Raw genomic sequence first — 26,924 nt, 5'->3', positions numbered from 1 at the left:
TCATTTTACTAAATTGTGTGTTCATTTTGCCAAAACGCACACACGTCAAGAGAAATGGAGTGCACAATATCATAAAACTAGAGAATGTAATTCCAGGGAAATTACGAGTGCATGAAAATGCAAAAATGTACAGATAAATCATGTAGATATGTTTACCAATGCTAACCAGGTTGATTAGCTAACTTAGTTGATGATTTCTAGCAGTTATGCTAAAAATGCTAACTATGTTAACAATGTTAAATATGCTAACGATGCTAACCAGGTTGACTAGCTAACTTAGCTAATGATTTCAAGCAGTTATGTTAACTCATTGGCTGCCAGCTATTTTCAGTGCAGAGCGCTCCATACTGCCAGACGTTTTACAGCATTTTGACTGTTTTTCCAAGATCCACCGAACGGTGAGCTTTATGACTATGTAAACACCGAAGGTTCCAAATGAAAGCGTAGACTCTCGTCTTTCACCAGGAACAAACGGTTTGTTTCTATCGTGTTCCGTTCTTTAGTAATCGTCAGTAGAACATGGGTTAGTTTTGCTAAAAACACCTGTTTTTGAACAAAAAATGGAGAAAACGATCTTTTGGTGAAAATCAACTTTTTAACGTTAGCGTTTCAGTAGTATGTCAACCACGATTGCACTGTTATCTCGTCAGTCTCATCAAGGTTGCTAGGGACTCTGATGGTCGCTATAGACTCTGAACAGGACGGTAAACTTAGCAAGCTAGCACTAGCAAAGTTGTTGTTAGTCTTTATAGCAATATCCAGTGTAAATGGATCATACCTTTCACGTGTTTTCCATCCTTGATGTAAGAAGTAAGCATATTTATTCCCTGCATCGCGTGCAAACTAGATCCACTGTGGTCGATCTTCAGTGAGTTTGCTTGTTGTATATGTCTCTGCATGTGCACTCTAGGCAGATACTAATCATCCGAATGGCACTGCTGCCATCTAGCGGTTCGGATCGCTAGTAAAATCTGTTTACAAGCCTGAAACTCTGCCAGATCGTTCCCAAGCCCACCCAGGAGCCCTCTCCATTACACTCCAATTTCACTCCATGTCTCGCGGACCAGCAGCAGTCTCCACGTTTCGTGGCCCATAGTTTGAGAAACGCTGCATTAAAGTGTCATTAGGTTGTAGGCTATATGTTTAGTGTTTTCTTTGTGTGTTTTTCATTGTAGTGTGTGTGTATTGAGTAGTTCCTTAAAATACGGAAGAGCGTCCCGTATCTGTTCAATAGCCTACGGAAGAAGACTTTAACTATTACTTATATATTTCTTATAACGAAACGCGAAGAAAAAATATGAGGACTGACCATCTCGTTTCTCCGCGTTTCCCCCAATACCATGGCGACAAAGAGAAATAAATATGATTTGACATTTAAGCTGATTGTTGACAAATTTGCCACACAATTCGGGAGAAGCAGCGGACAGGAGCGCCACCACAAGCAAGCACTTCTAGCCCAAATTAACATGGCAACGTTGCCTATGACTAAAGTGTCTAAGTAGGCTAGTCCTACTAATATTACATTTGATTGGTAGCATGTTTGTAGCGCGCCAGTTTACCCATCCCCTACATCAAAACAGCTTAGAATCAATCAAAGAATCAGCTGTGTCGGCGTTAGGCTGTAGGCGATTTTCTATAACCATTTTCATTCATTTCAACAATGGTTCATTGAAACGTCGTTTGAATAATTTCGCCAGTCATCACCTTCATTGTAATGATTAAATGAGATTAAGGAGTCGACTATTGACGGATATGCGGTCTTCATCATTAAATGCAATTGAAATTCGGGATGAAACTTTCTGCCACCTGGTGGTTGTTTGGGTACATTGCCTTGGCCTCGAAAAAAATCGGCTTGACGGCCTGCGGGATCTCTTCGGGAGTCCCGCGGGAGAAGGTGCATTCTCAACCCGTACCCACTGTACTGGTCAAAACAGTAGATGCATACTATAGTTCTGAAGCCTAGTTTTTTTTTCCGCTTTAGTTAGTTATTTGCCGTATGTCTATTTCCATTATTGATGCGCTCATAACAATCGCGCAGTTGTGCTGGGTGCACTGCATAGCTGACTCGTAACCTAGGCTACCCTCAGAGTGGGGAGGTGGGGTGTTGATTAACATCTGTTGATATCAAGAACCCACGTATCCTATTAGTCTTACATCTCCGTTTTATATTTGCCGAGCCTTCGCCTTTTCAGACGAATCACTGGTCAATTTTAATAGGTAATGTTCGGCCAGGCTTGCTGTTGTAATGAGCGGTTTAATTCAAACTAGCTACTCCATAGTCTATAAGGCTACTTTTAAATGCTTTCGGTCAAATGATAGCTTCCTGGGTAAAGTCTCACTGTCAAATCATAAGCCATCGATATCTCATGGCTTTGGGTCAAATATTCTTACACCTACACAGCTGTCCTGCGGAGATCATCGATGCTGTTAACATTTTGTTGCTACAGTAGGTTTAAAATATTTTCCAGTGTTGGCTATAGCTAACGTGAATTAGTTCATCGAAGTTGTTATTACTCCAAAACAGCTTGTTTACACAAAGTTATGACTTAGCTTAGCAGGTAAATATACAACAGCCATACAATTGACACAACACATACTTTCTGACCATTTACATGAGACCATTTACAAATTCAGTTTATTTGCCAGACCCATGTCCAAATTTATACAAGACAAACATTACAAATACATATTAAGACAGACTTAGGACAGTCAAAAAGCTACACAAAACACTGATAATACATTGTAGACAAACAATTATTAAAATGTATACAGGCATTTTCTCCAGTGCGCTCTCAGTCTGGATGTGTACCTTAAGCTACTCATAAGTGGATTTGAGAGTGCCACCATGATATTGTTGGGCGACTCATCCAGGCGTAGTGAAAACTTATACATTAGGTTTCTTAAAAGTGCATGAAGTGTGCTTACTCCTACAGATACAAACATCTGGCTAGCACTCCCTCCTCTGGGAACCCTGAGTAGTATTCTTAAAGCATCATTGTAACTTTTGCATGCTGGCCTTTTTATAAGTGAACCAGAGGTGAGCAGTGTAAAGTGGTGTGCAGTATGCCTTGAACAGAGCCACTTTAACTTGATTGGAGCAAGATGTAAATTTACGGGCTAAGTGTTTGCCTATGCATATAGTTTACAGTGCTGCCTGTATATGTCATCATCATCACTCATATCCTCTGTAATCCAGTGTCCAAGGTATTTTATCTTTTTGCAAACCTCAAGAGGATTATTTGACAGTCTAAACACAGGAAATTTGAGGCTTTTATCCTGCTTAGTTCTACATATTAGAATAGCGCTTTTGCTGGAATTATATTTTATGTCAAATTGTAAACCATATTCAGAACATACCTTAGCTGTTGCAGCCCCGCACTGCATGGACTTAATGTCACAAGGTCATCTGCATACATCAGATGATTGACTAGTACACCACCAATCATACAGCCTGTGTTACATCCATTTAATCTTCTAGACAGCTCATCCATGTAAAGATGAAATAAAACTGCCTAACCCCATTGGTCACGCTAAAAGGGTCCGAAATACTACCCCCCCATTTGATGTGCATTTTCTGGTGAGCGTACCAATAGGCAAGTACCCTCACAATGTAGCCAGGCACTCCTCCTTGTCTTAACTTAAAAAAAAGTTTTTTGTTATTCACATGGTCAAACGCTTTAGAAGCATCTATAAAACACATTAAAACAGTAGAATTTTTGGATTTATACAAGTTCATGATCTCTTTAAGAGCATAAATACACATATCTGTGCCATGCTTTGGCTTGAACCCAAACTGATTGTCAAGGGAAGCAAGTGTAACTGCATCAAGGTCTGGAGAAAATTTTGTCGCAAATACATTGACTATTTTAGTCTTCACGGTTTTAATTGTACTCACAGTTCCAGTGCCGATGATGGGTGCGGGACCAGATCTTTTACGCACCGCAGAAGTGGAAGTGTGCCCATGCATGGCTGTAGAGGCGGCAGCCTTTGCCTTCGCCTTAGGCCGGCCTGTAGCCGGCTTTCCATTTTTCACGACAGTACTCCATCCTGGGGATCCACTAGAAGCCACTGACCGCTGCCTCTCATCGCTGCCTCTTATCGGGTTCAGGTCCGCGAATCCAACGTTGCCTTGGTGTTGGTCCCTCTCGGAGACGGCGTTGACGGCTCTCTCGCACTTGTTGAAGGTTCCCCCCGCAGACGACGTTGACGGCTCCCTCGCGCGCACTGCATCACCCGGCGGCTTCAGCTCCACGGCTCCCCGCTCATGCAGAGTATCTCCATCTCTCACCCCCGACGCCGGCACCGGCTCCATCGTGCTCCCTGGGCCACGATGAGAGGCCTTGTTTGCTGGCCCCGGAGTAACCACCGCAGCAATAGTTGTCGAGTTAGCAGATAGACACTCCAGTACTACCACTCGCCTGTTGATTTCCACCGTTTCTGTTCGAACAGTTTCACATACACCCGTCTGGAGCTGGGTTATATGTTTCAGAGCTCCCACTTCCGCACATAGTTGCTCCATTCACCGAAGCAAATAGGAAACATCTAGGCTCGAGAATGTCACAGGCGGCAACTCATCCAGATAGTGAGAGACAAATCTGGGGACATCCTCCCCGCGTTCATTTAGAACTTTGAGGCAGATTTTTATGTTGTTTGCGTCTCTGTTCTGTCCTTTGTGCGCAACATATCGCTGTGAAGTGCCCTGACATACTTCGAACAGTACTTTCTTGGAGGCTTCAATCGCCTCCGAGTCAAACGTGTTTGTGGCCACCAGCAATTTCTTCCTAGCTTAAAGGTTTGATTTTCACAGCAAGGAAATTTAAGAGCTCATCCTCCACTATGACTTTGCCGTCATCCGTTTTGAAAGTCTCTGGTTTTAGTCGTCGGCGTTTGAAAGCTGGAGCCCCAAGTTTTATGCACTGTATCCGCCATCTTAGTTTTATGTGGATGTGAGTGACATGAGTGAATTTACCCACCTAAAAATCGCTGCTCCAGGAGACTGTTGTTGAGTTGTTGTACTACTGTAGCTACACAGTACACACATCACACATAAAAAAAATAATAAAGCCGTTAGTTCTAGCGGGATCGGCTTTGGATAGTGGGAGCCAGAGGGACCGATCAAAAGTCTACATGCGTGGAAGCCTGAGCCGTAGCCAGAGTTAAAACATTAACTCCGACTAAGGGCCGATACCGGCCGATACCCCTGAGACACTAATATTTGCGAATATCGCCGCTGATTTAATGCCGATGTCGTCCAGATTCATGTGTGCAGATGTGTATCGGTTCAGACTAGGGATGTTAACCGGTGACTGTTTGACCGATGGTTGACCGTATCCACGTTAACCGATCAAAGTTTTCGCTAGTCGGTTAAAAAGAATAATATAAAAACGATCTCTAAATTAGGCTATTATAGACAGTGGACTAAGTGCTACTACAGCTAGCCATCTCATTCCACGATCTTTTTTGTGTGAAGTTAACAAATTATACCTCACACTCAATTTTTCATAACTCGCCTGCTTGTAAGCTAGGCTACTTAATAAACCAATAAAAAACATGTGGCACGAGGTTTGCGCGCTCTGCCTTGGCTGGTGCGTCTATTGCAATCTGGAGGGGCCTGTTTTATCCATTGGTTTTATCGTGTTGCAGTCTAGCCTATTCGGCAACTTTCCGCATAAGATGGGCTTAGATTTGGAAATACATTACATATACATTTCAGGAAGGGTCATCAATGGTAACAAATAAGGTAGGCTAATGATGATCATCTGTCTTTATTATTGTTAGCACTTCCTCAAACTAAGTGCCGTCTCTTCGGAGCTGTCATTTTCTTAAGTGAGCAGCGGCAATTTCTGTTTCAAATTAGCTTCTAACGCTAGACAAACGCCTTTATTTGCAATGTGATCACCTTGTACCCAAACCATTTCGAAACGAAGGAGCCATTTGTCCTCCATTTATACTTGCAAGCTCCTTGGTTTGCGGGACTCATGATTCGCGCTGTAGGATTTAAAAAAAAGTGACGTGAGTGAAAGGACGGCGCCGGGGCTGTGTGTGTGAGCGGGGGACAGAGAGATGCGACAGAGTTGCGAAATTGCGTGGCTGTTATTTCAAATAGCGTAGCATATTTTAAACTAATCGGTCAACCGGTTTCAACCGGCTAATGAGACTCGGTGGTCGGTCAAGAAAATTTGTAGTTTTCGCCATCCCTAGTTCAGACACGTTGAATGGACAGGAATGATGCACACACACACACAGGGATGGGGTATCTGCAATATCTACTGGACAGAGAATGGAGCAGTTTCATATTAGAATGCGCACACGCACAGCGGATCCTCTCCAATCCCCGTTTACAGCATCCATTAGGCAACTGAGGAATGCTGTAAACATGGGTGGCTTAGCAACATCGCACGCAATTAAAGGAACAGTGAATAGGAATTTCTATGTATATAATCTTGTATATTTATATGTATAATAAGATTTTATGAAATTCATCACCAAAAAACATAAAGAAAATAACATATAAAATATTTCACTGCTACATACTCCCCTCTGAATTTCACAAAATTTGTACCTCACAGTGAAACATCTGACCTCAAAGACAGTTCAAGAAAAGTCATTCACCAATAACTCGTGGACCACTTATCGTCCCGCAATATATGTATTACCCAACAAAGAGGGAAAGAAACAACAGGAAGCTGATCAGACTACCTAATGTTCTCTTGCTAAAGGGGTGCCCTATACACCACCTACAGACATGTTGTGAATGACTATCTTAATAAACTGGGGGGTATCTTACAGTACTTATTTCAAGGCAAAATTCTATTTAAGAAAACTGTGTGATAAATGCTTAAGGCTGAACTGTGGGAAGATTCTGAGGCATACAGGAATATCTGTGCTGGCTTTACTGATCTACCGGCCCTGGTTCTGACAGTGACAATTGCTGAGGCTGGTAGAGTTTAGAGATGCACCGATCGATCGGCCGCCGATCGGAATCGGCCGATTTTCACGTGAACGGCCACGACCGGCGACCGGCCGGTCAGTCTGAGACATGCCGATTTTATGCCGGTCAAATGCACTCGCACGTACTTGTAACAACATCACACTCACACAGCTGAGCTTGCAAAGTTTGATGAAGCTAGGCCAACAGTCAGGGCTGGATAAAGCGCTAATACTGAGTTTTTCTATGCAGCGAACGCTGTGCTTTGCCATATTGCGTGGAATTTACTATACTAAGCTGTCACTTCAGGTTACAGCGCTCATCAAAGCCCGTCCTTGCCGCTAATTGCGTGCCCAAAGCTGAACCACAAGCGCTATCAATAAGCAGCGACATAGCCTTTACTCAACTTAAGGCGAGACACGGCAGGAATAAACATAGTTTTGCTTCGGTTTGCCAACTTATCATGTATTCTTTCACACTACTACAACAACTAAGTCCGATTTACACATTTAGAGGTTTATTTCATTACCTTTTGTCTGATCACGCCTGTATATTTCTACGAAATTCGCCAAAAAATAGTATTCTAACGTGTCATAAACTACCGCGACTGTGATACAAAACATATCATGCGTGGTGTCGTTGGAAAGCTGTGTTTCTCCTGCATGACGTTATGCCATCCAAATATGGACACTTCCTTACTATCCGCAAGCAATCGCGAAAGTTCAAAGAAGAGTGTGGACTGAGAATGTATGTCATTTGCTGTGTTTCAAGGCTTCTCAAAATTAGTTTTTTTTGTTGTCATTTTCCAACATCTCAGTCTATGTAGCACTAACTTCAGTTATCAGTATTCTGAAGATATTTACAGTTGGATATTGCATATGGATGTGAGAAGAAAAGAAATAGTGTTCCTAGTGCATTTCTACATGTGTGAAATGAATGTCCCACACTGGGATTACTGCAGCTGAAGAAGACTTGAAGAAGAATCTGTCTATTCACATTTTTCTACCAGCCATTGATAAGTTGATTACATTTCTAACATGTTGTATTAACACTAGAAGCGCCAAGCAGAGGTGGGACAAAGTCATTGTTTGGCAAGTCACAAGTTAGTCTCAATTCATTGCCCTCAAGTCCCGAGTCAAGTCCCGAGTCAAGACAGGCAAGTCCCGAGTCAAGTCCAAGTCAAAGGCCAATAAGTCTCAAGTCAAGTCCCAAGTCCTACGGTCTGACTTTCGAGTCCTTTCGAGTCTTTTTAAAAATCGAGTGAAACAGGTATTTTGTCAATTGAATTTGTGTGTGCTGAAGAGATTAGATTGAGATGCAAATCTGTCTAGCAGAAATGTCAAATGGTATCTCTAGCACATTCTCAATGAAATATAGGCCCTATGTGTTAACATATGTGCTCAATTTGTTAAGAAACCACTGATAGGCCTACACAAGCTGAAATAGTTTTAAAACGTGTGACCATGTTTATTACATTACAAAAATAGGCAAAGCCGTATTGCCATAAGGGGGATACAGATAACTCACAGCAGTGGCAATCCTAGTCTCTGCTCAAACCTCCAGTCCACACACACAGAAAATGGTGTGTCTTGTGTCTATTTCATATTTTGAATTCATAAACTTGACATATTTTGTTAACAATTTATAGCATTTTAGGATCTGCATAATTACTTATAGCTAAAAATATTCAGTAATTTGAATACTTCATATTGATTACACTTGTCTTTAATGATATTACAGGGTGGTGTGTATGTCTAATTGAGTGCCTGTCACTTTAAGAAGTACGTGAACGTAATTAGGTTTCATTCGGTTAGAAAAATAGTCACATAGTTCAAGGATATATGTTTTCATTAAATAAAATGAATGTTCAAAAAACTGACAAGGTAAAGAAAATATTTCTGATGTCATAGAAAATATCTTGCAATGTTAACTTCTATGATTTAGGTAGGTTACCGTGGCATGGCATGGCATTGTTGTCCTGTTCACTTTTTCCTTGGTCATGTTTAATTGGGTGGGTGCTTAACTTACTCTACCATGACATGGAGTTTGATATGTATCCAATGAGTAACAACCAGTGCTCAAAATAAAACGTTATAGTAGCCTATTCTCCTCCTGATAATGTTAGTGGAATGGATTTAATGTGAATGTACACAAAAAGACGCAGTGGCTATATGATACAGCGCATGTTTGAGGTGAAAATGTTCCACCTTTTAAAAGCCTAATCCTAATCGTGGTTAAATCCATCAATTAGACACCAGAATCAGTAGGGTAGGCTACCAGTTTTGTTTCATAGTAGCCTACCAGGCATGTCAAAAGCAGGCTAGGATGAAGCTGGGAGGAATTTAACAAGTTCGACATAGTCAGTCGTTTCTTGTTGGTCTCCACGTAATTTTTGTAGGCAAACGAATTAACGAAATAATCTTAGATATCATTTTCCTGGCGCATTCACGTTCGTTGTCTGGCCCTGCGTGTTGTCTATCTTGTTCCGCGTGGTTGGCCGCTGTCGAATCAAAACAATCTACAGTAAGTGATTTGATTGGATTTTGTGCCGAATACGCGCATTGTCTCACGCACAGGCGCACACACATAAATATAGATAGATCAGTCCGTGTCTACATTTTATCTTTTTGTCTTTCGTTTTTTTTATGGGAAGTAGCAAGTCTTTACAAGTCAATAGGCGCAAGTCCAAGTGAAAGTCCGAGTCATTGATGTCAAAGTCCAAGTCGAGTTGCAAGTCTTTTTATATTTTGTCAAGTCGAGTCTAAAGTCATCAAATTCATGACTCGAGTCTGACTCGAGTCCAAGTCACATGACTCGAGTCCACACCTCTGGCGCCAAGCGCCGGTCATTTGACCGCTGACGCACATTACTAGAAGCGCTGTTTAGGTTTGACCTAGATATACCTAGAACTGCCGGGCTGCGGTCATTTGACCGCAGTGATTACGAAAAAAAAAAAAATCTTTTCACTCGATTAAGTTCCAGGACCCTACGTTCACGACTTTTCCTAAATACGCGTGTTTTGTCACCCAGAATTTGTACATGATCAAAAGCACACCGGTACAAGCTAGTTTAGAGCTATTTTGCGCTCGCTTATGTGACAACACTATGTTGTCTCGCGTTCGGCCATGTTTGTCCAGGCTGCTATTCTCTTTTCTCACAGCAGATGTCGCAAGGGCTTCCTGTCAGTCGGGCATGAGAATAATATAAAACATATAGTTTATATATGTGCAGTATGTATTATATATGTGATTTATTAGAGTGCATGAAAATGCACTCTACTGTTATCCCAAGTATTCTTATTACAGTGCATGAAAATGCACTGTACTGTTCTTCCTAGTCTTCTTATTACAGTGCATGAAAATGCACTGTACTGTTCTTCCTAGTCTTCTTATTATTTTCTTTATTATTATTCCGCTGACAGCTTTTTCTAACCGCAATTTCTCTTCAACCGTTTAACTTAGAAACTTCATTCAAACTTTGTAACGTAGGTATTCTAATGGATCGGGTTGCTATGACTTTTCAACTTTGTAACTTTTATACTTTTTGAACTATAAATTAAAAACTATTAAAAATTTCCCCATAGACTTAACATTGGCCTCTATGACATCACAATAGGGTCGTTGAGCAATAGCTTGGTTTCACTCTGTGTCACAATGCTACTTCAAAATTCGAAAATAGCGTTCGAAATTCAGATGGAGGGCAGGGACTGAAATAGCTGGATCAGGAGCCGGTTGCACAAAGCACCTTCAGTTAACATGTTCCCTTAAAATCTGATTTACGGACCATTAAATCGTTTGCACAAACAGTTTGGGGCTATCAGTTAGGGCGTAATCAAAATATGTCCGAGTCCAATTCATCATAACGAACGTATACAGCCTATTCAGCCGACACTGACCCGTATATTCCCCCGTTGATACATTGATGCGCGGTCAGGCTACTGATTTCACCGGCAGTCAATTTGTGAGTTATCTTACCGTCTCGAGTTGGACCACCGTACTTTCCGCAACTGTGCGCTACCAGACGTAGGCTATAGGCTCCTATCTGTTTTTAATGCAACAGGATCCGTCTGTGGTGGCAGACGTCTTCCACACAGTCTGCAGCGTAATAATTCATAACGTCTCAAACGCCTGTTGGCGATCATTAATTTATAAATAATAAATACATCAATACAGTTCATTTGTAATCACGAAAGCAAGATAATCAACGTTGTGGCACAGTGGCCTGAAAGCACGCCTCTTCTGGATGAAAGAAACACCTTTCAGGAACGGGGACAGACCTCAGGCAAGTTGTCTAAATTGTAGGCCTGAGGCTGTTTGACTTAAATATGTAGACTAGCCTATTAGTTTTGAGTGATATCATTGTGTTAATCTTCAATTCCATACAACAGGAGAGCTATAACTTCAGTCTGTGCAAAACTCGTGCAGTCAATGAACGACGTAGGCAGTACTGCAAGCCTAGGCTATCCACTGAGCGCTACGCCATGGTCAACAACTAAATTGCAGAAGATGATTAAATCACTATTATGAATCACAGTCAGTCCGACTCATTTGATTGCATGTCATAAATGAAATGGCAATACACATTTAATGACGAATAGTATTTATTAAATGGAAGGACCTCGTCAGTCAATGTCAATGTAACTTCTATTTCGAATTTATCTATTTCTAATTTTCTGAAGCAATGTATCTATTTCTACATCTCTGATACAGCAAAACTTCTTATTGGAGAGCCAACACGTCCTCTGTTGATTCAATGGTTCGTCGTTGTTCCTGTAATGAAAAGAAAAGGAAACAATAGCCTAATTAGGTCTGGTGACAGCTTGTAGCTGCACTGCAACGAGATGTAGAAATGTGCGAAGTGGTCAGCGGGGTATAAGTTTGTTTGACATTATGTGTGAGCACAAAAGTTAGGCCTGGGTCTACCCAGTCCACCCAAGCCTAAATCGCATATGCCGACTTAGTGAGAACATCTGTATTTGATACAATATGTTTAGGATTATAATATGTAGGCTTAACATTTTAATAGGAAACACAGTAGCATCAATATGCCTAACTTACTTTTCCGCTCTCTTTTACGCTGGGCTGGCGGAGGATAGACAGGATGACGGGCACTATCGCTTCACTCATTTCTTTGACTGGCTCACTGCCGAAGGTCTGACTCACTGCAGAAGGTTTTGATGGTTAGCTATACAGTCATAACACTACGGTCACTAACGCATTTAGCTGCTAGACTCAATATATTGTTATCAGACTAGGCTACCTTTCTGATAGGACGCGCAGATCCTGTCCACCAGCACTCCCCATCACTGGGTGCGTCCAATGCATGTCAGCGACCATTGCAGCTGGAGCTAGGACACCCCCTGAATAAAATATATTCATAATTATGGAATAAACGTCGTTAGCAGGCCCAACATTAGGTAACCAGAATCGGGTTATAAGCCAGCAAGTTTTAAACGGACGTCAGTTAGCTAACGTTGACTAGCTAACGTTAACGTTAACGGCTGATCATAGGCTATTATTATAATTCATATCCATAGCATAAAGAATGAAAGCAAAATCAGGTTAAAAGTTCGTTAGAGAAAAATGTAATCGTCATTACTGATTACAAAAGACAAATTAAGAAGATAATGATCTATGTCAATTAGGCCTACCAAGTCTGTATAACGATAACTTTTATGGGCAATCTAAGCATGAGTTAGGCCTAGATAGTTAACGTCATCTTTTGTAGCCTATGCAGCTAATAAACATAGCGTAAGCGTTTTTTTTTTTTTTAAAACCCTTACCTTTTCCATTTGATTCACTCCCAAGGCAGGACATCTCCTTCTTGGCCATAACCGTTAGATTTTCTAACTTTGTTGTAGCCTACTTCGTGTAGCTAGCCACCTCACCACCGTACGTCTTGCACTTTTGCAGTGATTTCCTCCCAATTTCTTTGTTTTACCATTATATGTGAGCCAAATTTGCTTTTCAATATAGTTTTTCATTTGTTGTATTCCTCTAGCAGGATTATTTTTTCGTCCTCTGGCCAATTTGGCTTCATTGCCTTCTTTTATTGGGTCTATTTCAGTACAATACAGACTGTCTGCAACGGTAGACGGTGGTCCATTGTTTACTTCCTGCCCTCCATCTCAAATCGTCCCGCCGTGGCGCGTCATAATAATCACGTGATTGAAACCCAGCTATTAGAATCTTATGCCAGGTGGCCAGCCCCACCTGCAGCAGCCCTCTCTCTCTCAGGCTTTAAGCATACAATCTCTCTGTGAAGACTACATATCCTGTTAACTGTTTCCTCTGTCCACAACTGTTTCAAAATAAAAGTCCTCACTGCAATAATACACTATTAAATCATTTAACCACTGAAACTACTCAACTATTTAACTGTTCAACCATTCCAACTGTCATTTATCATCAACTATGGATAGTTAACATAGTTAGCAATGTTAGCATAGTTAGCATTTTTTAGCATTACTGCTAGAAATCATCAGCTAAGTTAACTTATCAACCTGGTTAGCATTGTTAGCATAGTTAACATTTTAGAATACCTGTTATAAATTATTAGTTAAGTTAGAACAGGAATGTTTAAGCTTTAAAATGTCTACCTTAACACTATCAACTCTCTTTAAACTATGCAACCACCATGTTTACCCTAGCTACACCTTAGTAGCCATATCTACATTTTTTTGCATTTTCATGCACTGGTAATTCCTTGGAACTGCATTTCTAGTTATTTTCTTTATTATTATTCCGCTGACAGCTTTTTCTAACCGCAATTTCTCTTCAACCGTTTAACTTAGAAACTTCATTCAAACTTTGTAACGTAGGTATTCTAATGGATCGGGTTGCTATGACTTTTCTTTATTATTATTCCGCTGACAGCTTTTTCTAACCGCAATTTCTCTTCAACCGTTTAACTTAGAAACTTCATTCAAACTTTGTAACGTAGGTATTCTAATGGATCGGGTTGCTATGACTTTTCAACTTTGTAACTTTTATACTTTTTGAACTATAAATTAAAAACTATTAAAAATTTCCCCATAGACTTAACATTGGCCTCTATGACATCACAATCGGGTCGTTGAGCAATTAGAATCTTATGCCAGGTGGCCAGCCCCACCTGCAGCAGCCCTCTCTCTCTCAGGCTTTAAGCATACAATCTCTCTGTGAAGACTACATATCCTGTTAACTGTTTCCTCTGTCCACAACTGTTTCAAAATAAAAGTCCTCACTGCAATAATACACTATTAAATCATTTAACCACTGAAACTACTCAACTATTTAACTGTTCAACCATTCCAACTGTCATTTATCATCAACTATGCCTCCAGTCAACTAAATGAATCCTCCATGTACCTAGCAACCAACATAGCAACCATTAAAATTAAGCGTTTTTGACAGTTTCCATAGCAACCAACATGATTATACTACAGTAACTTCTTTATTCTTGATAGTGGGCACCATGGATACCCTAGCAACTACTGTTTCAAAATAAAAGTCCTCACTAGCAAGTTAGCATTGTTAGCATGGTTAACACAGTTAGCATTGTTAACATAGTTAGCATTTTTAGCATAACTGCTAAAAATGATTAGCTAAGTTAGCTCATCAACCTGGTTAGCATTGTTAGCATAGTTAGCATTGTTAACATAGTTAGCATTTTTAGCACAACTGCTAAAATGATTAGCTAAGTTAGCTAATCAACGTGGTTAGCATAGTTAACATAGTTAGCAATGTTAGCATAGTTAGCATTTTTTAGCATTACTGCTAGAAATCATCAGCTAAGTTAACTTATCAACCTGGTTAGCATTGTTAGCATAGTTAACATTTTAGAATACCTGTTAGAAATTATTAGTTAAGTTAGAACAGGAATGTTTAAGCTTTAAAATGTCTACCTTAACACTATCAACTCTCTTTAAACTATGCAACCACCATGTTTACCCTAGCTACACCTTAGTAGCCATATCTACATTTTTTTGCATTTTCATGCACTGGTAATTCCTTGGAATTGCATTTCTAGTTATAGGTTATTTTTCTTCAACGCTTTTTGTGCGTCGAATTCAGCTTCAACCGTTTAACATAGAAACTTCATTCAAACTGCGCTGCGTAGGTCTTACTTAGGTGACCTCAGCTATGTTTTTTTCAACTTTGTGACTTTTATACTTTTTGAACTATAAAATAAAAACTATTAAAATTTCCCCATAGACTTAACATTGCGATGATGACATCATAGAATCTCTATGCAAATGTGAACCACTCAGAGCAAATCAGAAGCCTGCGTTGTACACAGAGGCGGGAGTAACAAAAAAATCATAAAACAATGGCGGCGGCCCTGGGGGTCAGAACTGGAAATATTAAATGTGAATTAAGGTTTCTTGACCACTTTTAATGGTTTATTTTTGATACGGTTTATTGTTTATATATGCGACATAAATGTGTTCAGGACACACAGATCATTGTAGGTTAACGTAAGCCAGTGGTTCTCAAACTTTTTCTTTCATTCCCCACTTTGATCAAGGGGGCTTTCTCGAGCCCCACCTGTCCATCATCGCTCTAAAAAAGTAGTAGGTCAAGCTCAAAAATGTAAAATGTATTGACATAATGTCAGTTGCTAAATATAGGCTACATCAGAAAGCCTAACAAATAACATTTGATGACAGATTATCACTTCAAAAATGATTTTCCAAAAATAAAGAAAAAGGGCCAACTATATGCTACCATTGTGTTATAAACGAAGGTTCACCAATCTCACAAGTTCACAACCTCGTTCAAAATCTTATTCAGGTCAGGCCTTGACATGAGCGCTTCCCTGAATGAAACAGCCCGTCCGTTGCGCATCGGGCGCTACCCTCTTTATCACGGCCTGCAGACCATTTAGTTTACCCAAAGTCTCATATATAAGTGTCTCTGGTTTACCGTCTGTGCGCCATCCGAGCAAAGTCTCTCACATTTCCCATTTGATGTCATGTTCTGCCAGGTAGACTAATTGTTGAGAATGTTGAATAGCTCATCAGCAGTGGGCCTACTTTTGACATACTCGCAGAATAGAATATCTTCACTCGCTGTCAAGTTAACAAAGCGGACATAAGCAATAACTAAACCACATTTGTTGCTGTCAGTGGCCTTGTCCACTTGCAAGACAAAACATGTGTTTCCGTTTGTCAAGCAGTTGTTCTTCGAGATCGCAAAACAGCAATTGTATCGTTGGACAGATAGCCAAGATATCCTTCAATTTCACTGCGCTCGTCTCGAACATGAACGTTCTTTTTTTGTTTCCGCTGCAATTAAAATGCCGACGTCAATCTTTTTTTTTCGAACTATGGTTCCAGGACAGACTAACATTTTCATCTGGTCAATGATACAAGAGTCTATATTACGCCTACCTTGTTTGTGTGTGTTTTGTGAGATGGAGGTGCATGCTCGTAATTATCAATAAAGGAAGGCACAGGCTACTAGTTTTTTCACGTCAGCTCGCGCCCCACCTGGCATGTCCCACAGTTTGAGAAACGCTGACGTAAGCTCTCTTATGGTAGAGTTAGCTTGTTAGCTTGTTGACCCATTATAGATAAACCACTGGATATAATCTGAAGCACCAGACTGTCTCGCTAACTAGCAGGCTATGTAGGCAACAAACGACTGGTCCGAGCTTGCTTCTGCTATTATTAGTCCACATCTGGCAGCACATCTGGCAAATACGCACAAAGTGCGGTTAAGGTAACAAACCAAACTATTTCCGACTAAAACAAATAGCCTAACGTTATCAAGCCAGGCAAAATTGCTAGCCTAGGCTACTTGAATTAAAATAACGCAGACCACGAGAGTCCTAGATAGTTCAGCTGTAAATAAAGCTAACTTCACTGAATCAATGTCAACTCCCGGTGTTGATCCCCGTCTTTTGGCAGGCGATTAGGCATAACTTAAATGCAGTGATGTATAAAGTACTAGAGATCCAGACTTGAGTAGAAGTACAAGTGCTCCATCAAAAAAGTGACTTGAGTAGAAGTAGAGGTGCTCTTTAAAAACCGTACTTAAGTGGAAGTACTAAAGTATTAAACATGTTTTGTACTTAAGTATTGCAAGTAGTTTATTTTTTAAAATACTACTCAAGTACTGGAAGTAAAAGTAGAAGTATTGTGTAATTAGCTGATTTGCGAACGAGATGGGTGCAAAAGGTATCAGCACAATCGTTCAGTGCAGGCCCCTTGGCAGACACACAGGGGCCATAGCCTAGGCCCTAGACTAGGCTATAAACATGTGGTAGTAGTTAAACAAGGTGAATAAATATAACTGTATGGGTTTCCCAATGTCATTTATAGGGGTGTTATGACCGATACAACTCACTTTTAATACAATAATAGGTATACAGAATCATTGATAATCTGTAGCCATCTATCGATCTATCTATCTATCTATCTATCTATCTATCTAATGCATCAGTCAGTAGCCATAGCATGAAAAATACATGATAAGACTATAGTGTCACAATTGTTTTAACATCAGTTAAGAATTTTGATACTGATTTGATATGGGAGCCCCACCACACCAGTGGAGACCAGACATTACAAGGCATACTTCCCCACACTCAGTGAAAAGGTGGCTTCATATCATATGTTTGTATTTCAAACATTTTGAAATTCATATGAAGTTTACATTAGGCCTATTTATGATCTGCACAATTAGTTAAAATACATAGTATGTTGAGTATTTAGAGTGCATGAAAATGCACTCTACTGTTATCCGAAGTATTCTTATTATTTTTCTTCAACGCTTTTTGTGCGTCGAATTCAGCTTCAACCGTTTAACGTAGAAACTTCATTCAAACTGCGCTGCGTAGGTCTTACTTAGGTGACTTCAGCTATGTAATTTTCAACTTTGCAACTTTTATACTTTTTGAACTATTAAATAAAAAATATTACAATTTCCCCATAGACTTAACATTGGATTATGACATCATAATAGGGCAATTAGAATGTTATGCCAGGTGGCCAGCCCCACCTGCAGCAACTCTCTCTCTCTCAGGCTTTAAGCATACAACTCTCTGTGAAGACTACATATACTGTAAACTGTTTCCTCTGTCCACAACTGTTTCAAAATAAAAGTCCTCACTGCAATAATACACTATTAAATCATTTAACCATCGAAACTACTCATCTATTTAACTGTTCAACCATTCAAACTGTCAGTTATCATCAACTATGCCTCCAGTCAAGTATATGAAACATCCATGTACCTAGCAACCAACATAGCAACCATTAAAATGACAGTTTTCATAGCAACCAACATGATTATACTGCAGTAACTTCTTTATTCCTGATAGTGGCCACCATGGATACCCTAGCAACAAATGTTTCAAATTAAAAGTCCTCACTAGCAAGTTAGCTAGTTAACATGGTTAGCATTGTTAGCATAGTTAGCATTTTTAGCATAACTGCTAGAAATCATTAGCTAAGTTAGCTAATCAACCTGGTTAGCATTGTTAGCAAAGTTAGCATTGTTAGCATAGTTAGCATTTTTAGCATAACTGTTAGAAATCATCAACTAAATTAGCTAGTCAACCTCGTAACCATAGTTAGCATGGTTAGCATAGTTAGCATTTTTGTATAACTGCTAAAAATCATTAGCCAGGTTAGCTAATCTGGTAATCAGGTAAGCTAATTCAATTTTAAACAGTCTATCTTCGCACTATCAACTTTCAAAAACTATGAAACCACCATGTCTACCCTAGCAACACCTTAGTAACCATATCTACATGATTTATCTGTACATTTTTGCATTTTCATGCACACTGGAATTACATTCTCTAGTTGATATTGATTTTTTATTTTGACTCACATTTTACACGATTGTCATATTGATTTACATTTATCTTTAATGTCAATTGTCTAATTGAGTGCCTGTTACTTTAAAAGAACATGAGAGTAATTAGGCCTCAGTCGTGGTAGGTTATCCGGCTAGTCTAGAATAGGCATAATGCATAGGAATATGTGGAGGTGATGCTTATGTTTTCTATGTAATCTATGTAGTTTAAATAAATGTTCTAAAACCAAACAAGTGGAAGAACACAATATTCAAGTAGTAGGCTAGTTATTGTGGGGTGCTACACAGACTGAAGTCGGAGACCAAGAAGAAATGTTGCAATTTAAAAACGGGATTACTCGAGAATGACTTATTGTACAAATGAATGCTTCTCATGTAGCCTAACTTCACCTTGATTTTCTCGCGAACCCTTAATTACAGCAACTATTCACTCCCATTGGAAAGCTAAGATCGTGCTGTCAACAAGTGACACGCATCAGTGTGACTAGGACTTTGTGAGCAATCCAGAACGGATTTGTTCGTGACCGACACACCAGTAACGAGTAACGATGGAGCACATAAAAAATGTATCGGAGTAAAAGTACTATACTCATCAAAAATATGTAGTGAAGTAAAAGTAGAAGTAGGAGAAAAAAATAATACTCCGGTAAAGTACAGATACTGCATTTCAGTACTTGAGTAGAGTACCTAAGTAGTTCTACTTCGTTACTATACATCTCTGCTTAAATGTTTACCACCGTTAATAGCCTATTGTGAAACTCATAGCCTGCTTCATCTAAAGTTAGGCTACAGCTCGGATGAATATTGTAATAGCCTACACTTTGTCACACTTGAGGGAAACTTCCCGTGCTTTATTTATCAACCAAGTAGCTTATATCACAACCGAGTTGCTGTCTTAGCCACAACTCACGCTTTGTTGTTAGAGCATTATTTAACAGACCTCTCTGTCCAACTCCTTCACTCTCCGACTCCGACGACCTGCTCAAACAAACACACGCAAACACAGGTACCTAAAACTCCACCCCTAAGTTCCCCTTAAAGGGACACAACTATTTCAGGAACTCACGTAACAGAACACAAGAGGATATCACAATATGATATCAATGTAATTCGGCTACACAGCCTGCCGAAATGACCGTTGAATATTTTATCAATTTGAAAAATATAGACCTAATCATTCAGCCAATAACGTCGGCGTCGCCTAACTATTTTTTTTTTGTGCAATGCACACCCTAGCTCTTCTACAGTCACGATAATGCAATACAATTATGATGTTTAACGTAGGCAATGTGAGCCTGCATGATAGACAGTAAAAGAATGACCTCTGAAGATTTCACCATTTCTAAAAAAGTAAATTTATCCACGCATATTGTCTACTCAAATTATCTCTTGCTGTGATCCCTCGTGCTCTCATCCTAAATTGCAGAGTTTATTGTAGCAAAAAAAAAAAAACAACCATTCATGGTTTAACCATAAATGCATGACTTCATATCGCAACATAATATCGATGTTACAGTAGGTTAAAAAATAAACTAAGCCTAGTTTGCCTTTGGACTGTTCAAGAGCTCCATGCTGGCGTGTTATCTATATATGATCAGTTTGGAAATTGTCCTTCTGTTTATCAACACTCATGTCTGATTCAATTGCCACCTAGGAACCTCCACCTAATTTAGCAACCTACTGTAGGCTACATAGCAGAGTAACCACTATGAATACCCTATGATAAACCTAACAGCTATCTCAATTACCCTTGCAACAATATAGAAATCATCGCAGTCACCCTAGTAATGTTAACAAAGACCACTTTCCATTCAATTCAACTTTCCATTTCCACTTTCTCTCCATCCATTTACTTCCAACTATTTATTCCTTCATTAAACTGTCCTCCTATCAACATCCATAAATCTACCTATACATCCATTAAACTATTTGTCTATCAACATTCATTAAACTATCTGTCTTATCAACATCCATTAAACTGTCTACCTCTACACAGCCCTATATGTCTATTAAACTATCTGCCTATCAACATTTATTAAACCACGTCAACCTAGCAACCATATATGTCTTAGCAACACCTAACAATCTCAATTACCTATTTATAGATCAGTGGTAAATCCTCATTCGCTCAGTTTTACCCCATCTCTCTTTTTTTATATTATTTGTGTTAACTACAAATTATATTGTACATTTCATTTTTGGCATTTTCATGCACTCGTAATTTCCTTGGAATTACATCTCTAGTTTTAATAACTATTTTTCATTTACATGGCATAGTCTATGGAGGCGATTTACAGTGGTAAAATGCGAGTTTGTTTTGAAAACGTTGCAACGTTGTTCTAAGAGGCAGGCCTAGGCTATTGTGTAAAAAATATTTTCAGCTGAAATTCGTTGTAGCCTATTTATGTACGTAGGGCGCGTATGCCTACGTACATTCATAGTTGTATATCTTATCTTCTATTTGTAGGCTATCTTTTAAAGCTCAGACTAATGTATAAGCATTTTCTTGCATATTTGCTGGACTGACTGAGTTACGTAATGTCAAACACCTATCCAAAATGGTATGTAATGTCAAGTGGCGCAGCGTTAACACTCCTGACTGCAGCGCCAGAGGCCCGGGTTCTTAACCCGGCAGGAGCGATATATTGCAGCTCATATTGACTAAATTCACTGACCGTTTTTCAACGTCGACGAATTAGTTTTTGTTAATGGTTTTCAATAACAAACTATCTGAAATAAACGGATGAATCACAATACTATACCATTAACGAAAAATAATTTTGCCAGCCAATCATTTTCTAATCCAAATTGAGCCGCCATCTGACAAACTTTGGCTAAGCCAGTTAGACTTTTTGCATCTAAAAATAATTATATCATAGAGACACACGCGAAAAATAAACGATAGCCTATAAACGATTCCCACTGGATACACCACATCAGTAGCCTATTGTGCTCGTTGCTACGATAGGCTACACAGGACTCAGTTGCATGTTCTGTAGACATGAAGTGGCAACTAAAGCCATTATCAACCGATCATTCCCCCTCCCCCATACACGTCTAACCAGTTCACGGAGGGGGGGTCGTTTTGCTACGTGTGGACATGATCTTAGGCTACAGACATCACTGCGGCATAGACTGCCTCCCCACCCCACCCCCTCTCTCTGCCCCTGCATAGGCCATAGGCTGGTTTGTTGTTTGCGCATTCTTCCACGAGTTGCATGTAATCATGTTTCATCGCATATGTGCGTTTCAGAATGTTCGAATTCGCCAGCGTGCGTGTAGTTGTGTGAATAGAAAATAATAGAATAGAATATACTTTATTGATGCCTTGCTCAAAAGGACTTCTACCATACACAGGTCGGGGATCGAACCAGCAATTCTTAGGCACAGGGACTGAAGCTCTAACCAGTGGGCTACGACTCTGTCTTCTCATATTGTGAAAATGTGTGTCTCAATCCCGAATCACGAATTCACATAGAAGTTAGCGTAGCCTACATTGTAGAAACAATAGGCCTATAGCTTTTTTTTCAGCAGACATCGAAACATAGCCTATACACATTCACTTATTGGGAGGAATTATTAACCTTATTATTAGCCTTCCAAAGCACTCTTCCCTCGGAAAACATCGCAGAAGCTCACTACTTCTCTCTCCCACGACTCCAAAACAAAACTGTTATCTGTCACAGCAATAGGCAAGTCAATTTTGAGTCACAATGGTCAACGTTTCAGCACTTTTTTGGATCGTTCTGACGGTAGCCTACATTTATGACTAGGTGCAACGACTTGATTATTTCCAGCCGATAACTGAATGTTATAGCCTATTCGTAGATTAACTGCACTCAAACTACCGTGTGTGACGTTGATTTAATCATCTTTATAACAATCTCCAAAATATTAAAAACTAATATTCATATTTATTAAAAACGAAATATATATATTAAAAAAATAGCCTACTAGGATAGGTTAGGGTCACATGATAGGGCAAGCACTGACTTACAGGCGGGGCTTCAGGGATGTCATTACCGGTGGCTAATTAGGCTAAATTGAACACCTGTCCTGGGTTCTTGGCTCACAATTAGTTTGCAGGCCTTCAGAAAGGATGGGCGGCCTGTGTTTTCCCCTGTTTGAGAATGTTTGCCAGTGAGCAGGCAAACTTGGACAATTTACCGTCTATACGGATTTTAAACCACCACACCACAAAAACTGAACGTCTCGACTGAACTAACGCTTGGGCTATTCGAGGTGCTATCCAAGAGCTACACTGGGCCAGGGAGAGCCACAGGTAAGTGACCTCTCTCTGGAGCTCTGCCAAAGCTGACACGCACACATTACACTCACACACGTTCTACTTCCACATCTTTGCATCACGTAGGGCCAGTGTGTAGCTTAGTGTTTTGGGGGTTTACATTCAGGTTATGTTGTGGTCTGGGTTGCAGCTGAGAACAGAAGTACACCCTAGACAACGAAGCGTAGCTTAGTTTGGTAGCTGGCCTGGACCATTTCGTAACACTACGAAAAAGTTGAAAGTCAAGTTTGCTTAAGGTTTGTTCAAGAACTCTTCCAGAGTTTTTACCTCAAACAACACAAATAAATGAACAGATAGCCTACCTCAAACGTGCTGTATGTCATAATGAAACAACCACAGACTATTTACATGATTAAATGATTAAACACACTACGACGTCAACTGGAGCGGCTCTTCAAAAAAACCAGACTCTCTGTTCACAAACAAATGTACCACACCCACATCCTTCTCTACAAAGACACCCTCTCCTCAGCTAAATCACAATATTATGCAGGTCTAATCAGTGCAGGTGATGGGAATACTCGTGCCCTGTTCTCAGTGCTCAACAACACACTACGACCCCCAACCTCACTTCCTCCACAGTTTTACTCCACTGATCACTGCAATTCCCTAATGTCATTTTTCAACGGAAAAATACAAGGGATTCATCAGCAACTGTCCCCCCAAACCCCCTGCACTCCGTCCTCTCTGGTTGTCCACACTAGGGATCGACCGATAATCGGCCAGGCCGATATTTTTGGCCGATATTCTGCATTTTTATAGTTATCGGTATCGGCCATATTTTTCACCGATAAGCCGATAACATATTTTGCAGCCGTTCTGTTCCTAACGCGGCCTCTCCACTGCCTACACTCATCACTCTGAGCTCTACAGCAATGTCCCGCCCACCACACCATCTGATTTGCTAAGCACAACGAATCAGCCAATCAACACCGGAGGCTAAACGATGTGAAAGTCTGTTTTTGAGGCGGAGAAATTGAACAACGGGAACGAGCTAATTTGTAGAAAGCAGCCCATGTCGCTGGCGCTGCGAGAAGTAACAAACTTCTACACGAAAGTTGCAAAAGGCAGCAACAGAAATAGCATCTTATCAGTCCCAATGAAACTGTAATGCTGTGCATAAAGCAAACAGTCTCACCGTTTGCTAAACGTAAGTTAACGTAGGCTAATTTCTAAAACCCCATTTGGCGATGTTACGCTTGTTAATGTGTAGCCTCGGATGAAGAGTTAGATAGCAGCCATAGAGAGAGTCGAGGGAAGCCGAAATAAAACGTAATGTTAGTGTTGTGCAGGCTAATGATCCGTTTAGCGTAAGCCAACACAACAGGCTTCGTTGAGAATTTAAAACTCACTAGCGAAACAAATGTGGCAGTGGTAAAGCCGTTCATGATAAATCCCCGAAGGTGATAACTTGTCAGAAAGTTATAACGTGACTCGGCCTCAGGTCCTAAAAGCACATTGCTTTTATACATATGCACATAACTTTATTATTTAAGTGCTATTTGAACTTAAACACGCCAGTGTCATCCCAACTAAGTTCTCTTTTTCTCTCTACCTCTCCCCCCTCTTCATGCGCGCTCACACACACACACACACACACACACACGCAGACAGACACGCTGCCCAGGGGCCTATTTCACAAAACCAGAGTAAGTAGATCCAAGATAAGTGACGACACACGAGGTTGACCAAGCCTGGTCAAAGTAAACATGCTAAATACGTTTCACTAATGCTGAGCGCAGATGAGTTGAGGCGGCTAGGTCAAGCCAGGTGTAAGTTATTCGGTATCTGTGCGCGTTCTCGTTTCTCCCCCAAATAACTCACGGTGGGAATAAAAAAGACGCGAAAAATAGCGTCTTGCACACAAAGTGAACAACCGCTTTTGATATAGACTAACAACGAGGTAAAGTTGTACTTTTTTGGATGGGAATCATGAGTATTTCTGTTACATATCGGGAGTGGGTGTGGCAGACCAAGTGAATGCAAATACGTATGCACCCACGTGTGAGAGCTTCCTTGTCTCCTTGGCACGCAACGTCATTAAGAAAGCACTTCGCCACCGCAAAGATGAACACAGTATGACTATATATATCTTAATTTGTCTTAAAAGCCGAATTAGTTGAAAACACCTTCGAAAAAATGTCCCCTCCACTTCCAATCAACTACAGAAGGCTATTCATCAAACGTCCGTCATAAAAGAAGCAAACAACGAGTAGGCTATGTTATTAATTATAAGGCCACCATAATTTACATGACATCCATATGGTATTAGGCAGACATTCTGCTATGTTTTGCGAGTAAATGCAAGTAGCAAATAATATATAAATGGAATACAGCTCTTTGAAAAAATCGCATGGAGGTCTGATTTGAATGACAGCTAGCAGAACCAATCAGATCATGTAATTACCATTAGAATTAACTTAGCTTGGCTGTTAGCCTGGTCGGGAGCAGGCTAGCTTCCAAGTATAAATTCCCATGGTAACTTATATGTGATCTCTTCTGTGAAACCAAGTCAAGGCTATGTTCATCGCGAATAACCCAGTAAGCCTGTCTAAATCCCCTATCTTGGTTTTGTGAAATACCCCCCAGGAGGCCTATGAAAATAAATGCAAACTAATAACCAGTAGCCTAGCCACCTCTGCATTCTACAAGTTTTAATATTTACCCTAAGGACTTATGCAAGAATGAATTCAGATGTAATTCCCATCCAAAAGTCCATTTGCAATACAGCAATATGCTGGCCTATCTAATTTTGACAAACTTCATAACCAGTCCAACTTCTGATTTGTTTTTAATTGATAATGACATTAAAAATTGCAGTTTGATAGGCATCAGGCTGCTGGAAGTTATTATAAAAACAACTGATTTTTGCTATTTCTGAAAATGGATTTAGAGGGTTTTGCATTCAACTCAAATATTCCTTTCCTAAAAATGGCATAATTTTTACATTTATCGGTTGCACATATCGGTTATCGGCTTCCCAATTTCATAATTATCGGTATCGGTATCGGCCCTGAAAAAAACATATCGGTCGATCCCTAGTCCACACTAGGGGTGTCACGATATCAAAATTTCACAATACGATTATCATGTCAAAAAATATCACAATAACGATATTATCACGATATCTATAGTAAAAAAAAAAAAAGATAAAAAGATGTCAATGCATTGGCATTGGAGGCTTTTTGAGAGTGGGTGGGACAGGTCAGTGGGGGGTCTGGGGGCTCTCCCCCAGACAGAAAATGATAAGCTAGACACAATTTTCGGGAATATTTTAACAGGTTGTTAGACCTTTAACAAAATAAAGCTTGATTTAATGAGTAGGTACAACCGGGACGATTGAAACACAGGACAAATTAAACATGTCAGTTTTCTCCAAGTGCAAGGACGATAGAGACCGACATCATTTGGACAAAACATAGAGCACGAACATTTTGAAATTCTGGCTGCTAAACATACTATTTCAAAGAACGAGCTACCAGTTCCTACTAGAGCAGGGATATCCCTCTCCATCTTCGAAAACTCCTGAAGACCCTGCTTTACAGAGAATATCTACAACACTAGGCTTATCACCTGACTAGAACTGATGTTTTAAAGTGTCAAATGTCCTATGCACATCAGAGGCCTGCTTTACTATAAGATAATAATTTTAATAGTTCATTGCCTTTGCTTGGTTGCATGAGGGATACTTCTGAAAACAACAGCAACTATATGGGTGCTGTTGTTTTGGGATGTTTCCCTCATGCAAGCATCATACTCTGGTAGGCAAATGGAGAGCAAATTGATATGGTTTATAATGAAATTTCATTTGAATGCCTGAATGTAAGGATTCAGGAAACACAATACCAACTTTTGTTTATGGTAAACGGCCACACAGATCTGC

The 26,924-nt window shown here is 40.0% G+C and overlaps 1 long non-coding RNA gene across 1 annotated transcript; it reads right to left on the bottom strand.

The window, feature by feature from the left end:
* Window positions 1-11,418: 11,418 nt before the first annotated feature.
* Window positions 11,419-12,804, bottom strand: LOC134099105 (uncharacterized). The gene is made up of 4 exons (XR_009941111.1): window positions 12,711-12,804; window positions 12,188-12,287; window positions 11,986-12,089; window positions 11,419-11,697 (listed from the first exon to the last, which is right to left on the bottom strand). It is a non-coding gene; the product is annotated as an uncharacterized LOC134099105 (long non-coding RNA).
* Between the last annotated feature and the right edge of the window lie 14,120 nt (window positions 12,805-26,924).

This window comes from Sardina pilchardus, chromosome 13 (assembly GCF_963854185.1).
Source record: "Sardina pilchardus chromosome 13, fSarPil1.1, whole genome shotgun sequence".
Classification (NCBI taxonomy): domain Eukaryota; kingdom Metazoa; phylum Chordata; class Actinopteri; order Clupeiformes; family Clupeidae; genus Sardina; species Sardina pilchardus.
This window is presented reverse-complemented; position numbering and strand designations above follow the sequence as displayed.